Here is a 2,952-nt window from a genome sequence, read left to right on the forward strand (position 1 = left end):
TTGTTTGCATTCACTTATAGCGTATCCTATAGCCAACACTGAGTCTGTAGTACCAGTGTATTGGCACAAAATGCATGGTCACACAATGCATGCTGGGATTGTAAATACTATCACTGGATAACACTCCCTTACTGCACCACTGGCTTTGTAGAAAATACAGTTAGACCAAAACTGGTCATTACAGTAAATGAAAAAGAAATTGAATTGCATCACCCTTGCCTAAAAAAGTATCCATATTCACCCTAATGATCCATAATTGTTTATATTTTGTTAGGTGCTTGGAGGGACGACAGTCCAAAACACATACAGTAGAGGTGTTGTGATATCTCGATTGCTATTCTTCACTTGCTTACAGCTTTCAAACAACATGACTTCATAACATTTTATAACATTTTCAACAGCATATACATTTGACCGTGCTGCTCAAGAGTCTACAGCAAATGCCAATTAAAGGTTAAATATATATTTTATTATAGTAACGGATATGGGATAGATTTGACAATATATACGTGACTCCAAAAACAGTAACACAAATCAGACTATACTACAGAAAAGTATGAATGGAATTTATCTACTTCAGGTGTTTGCCTGACCCTAACCCTAAGTAAGAAACTGTTCAAAATGAGAGAATAACACCTTTCAATGCTGACTTGACGACAGCTATGACAACACAAACAAAAGGTTTGTTCTCAAGCTCAAACATTTCCAGGTTTATGACATTCTCTTTCTGGCCATTACATATTCATGCTCCCTTGGCTAATGTCAGGAAAGATCTTGACAGCAGACTAGCAGTCATTTTCCAAGAGAGTGAGTTGGAAGCAGAGTCAGAGTAACTTATAGAAGTTGACTTTGTTTGCAGCGTCAAACCATCGAATTATCTTCAAAGAAACGATTTAATTTAGAAGATCTGCTGGTATTTACTCAACAAGAATACTTCACATGGCTCTATCTTTGATTCAATAGACTTTGGTTAAATCTCACTCAAAATACAGCATTACAAAAGCTACAATGTTGGTATTGAAAACACACAATATAACATAAGTAAACCTCTCACTGCCTCAGTTTTTAATACGTTTTGGCTTTCTGAAACGTGTTGGAATCATTGCATCATGGACAAAAGCTCTGTGTGTGAACTTCATAAACCTGAATGCTGTCATGTTACGGTCAGTGGAAGCACATGTGGTGATGAATGAGCTACACTTTTGTAATTAATACAGAGATTAATACTGTTTTTGATCTTTGCAGGCACAACATATTATGCTGTTTGGAAAAATGTGCCGCAGAATCAAGACCGGGAGAGGATATTAAAGCTGAAGTGAAATGAGAGGATGTTTGCTTGGGTAAATGTCTGCTTCCTCACTCCATCCAATATAGCATCATGCTTTAACATTAACCCGCTACTCATTGCTGTCTGTTTGAACGCCCACTTTGGTCAACATGGATAAATTATTCTGTCAAAACTCCACTGCTGCTGTGGGCTGCAGTCAAATAGAGAAGGAGAAGTGGAACTGTTAAATCTTTCACTATTTTTAGACATTTCTCCACCAATGTAATCTTCTCCAGGGTCATGATGAGCTGGATCCTATCACAGCATGAATTAAGTCAGAGGAGAAGGAAAGTAGCCTGGAAAGTTTCCACTGTCAGTGGGCTAACACAGAGAGACAGTAGAACACATTCAAAGCAACATTTCACACTCTCTGGTGCATCTAACTTCATCGAAAAGGCAAACATAAGAAGCCCACACAATAAAACCAACAAACAAAAGAATGAGTCACCTCACTGTTCTCATATTATTGTATAGCTATAGCTTAAAGTGTTTTAATTTCCCCGATTTGTTATTTTTTGATAAAGCCCTTCCGATATCTTTAGGTGAATTAACTGCGCTGCAAGTGCCTCTTAATCACCTATTAAGCCATTTTATTTTGGCATTTCAACACAATTATTTCCATGAATTCACTCTGGGATGGTTTCAAAATAAAAATAATTAGCTAATCAATAGCTATTTTTGGTTGAAGAAGTTGTTGTGATAAGTCGTTATATTTCCACAGTGGCGATTGTGGTGGAAATTCCACACTTAATCACCTCGCTGTGTTACATGCAGAGTATATGAGTGGATTTATACATCAGTATGGCAAAACGTACGGTGCAAGGTTTGAGTGCAAATGTTATAAGATGGCCAATTGATAAAACTATTTTTACATAGATAAAGATTTGATAGGTACTGTAGTTTTAGTCCATTTCATTTAATTAATGGTATTAAAACTACAATGAATTTAAATTAAATTAAATAAACACAAATGTGATTTAAAATGTTACTGTAAACAGAGAATATAGAAAATAATATGGCAACATTAGTGATCATTGATATATTTCCACTAAGAAAAAGAAAATGTTTCCTTGTTATGGAAATGTTGTGCATGTAACTATTACTGTTTTCTATGTTCACGTCTAGTTCATTTTATTTGAGTATCCCACAATAACAAAAACACCTTCATGGGTTTGTAATTGTTACTAACAACGCAAACATGAAAGTGGGGACTGTTGGTTTACCTATATACCTATGGGGCCTACATCTTGAAATCTAACAATCATCAAACTACTTCTGGGCAAGGGTTCAGCCCCCCAACTGTTTGAATACAAAAATTGAAACATGTTTGTAGAGGAAACTTCTGTGTAGCTATGCAGTGGGAGTCACCGACTCAGGAAGGAGACACGGGAAGAGCAGTAGCTTTGATGTCAAACACATGATGGTTTATTTGGAGTTAACGGCCGGAGGATTCACATCACAAGTCCAAGAGTCAGAGGTTCTGACTTCACGGTAGAGTTGCCACGTCAATTCTGAAGAACTCTACCCCAGACCCATGTATTTAGCTAGTTCAGAGAGCATCATCAACATGCTGCATAACAAGATAGAATGATAACACCTCTATCAGCTGACGCCAACAGGCAGGA

This window comes from Gymnodraco acuticeps, unplaced genomic scaffold (assembly GCF_902827175.1).
Source record: "Gymnodraco acuticeps unplaced genomic scaffold, fGymAcu1.1, whole genome shotgun sequence".
NCBI lineage: Eukaryota > Metazoa > Chordata > Actinopteri > Perciformes > Bathydraconidae > Gymnodraco > Gymnodraco acuticeps.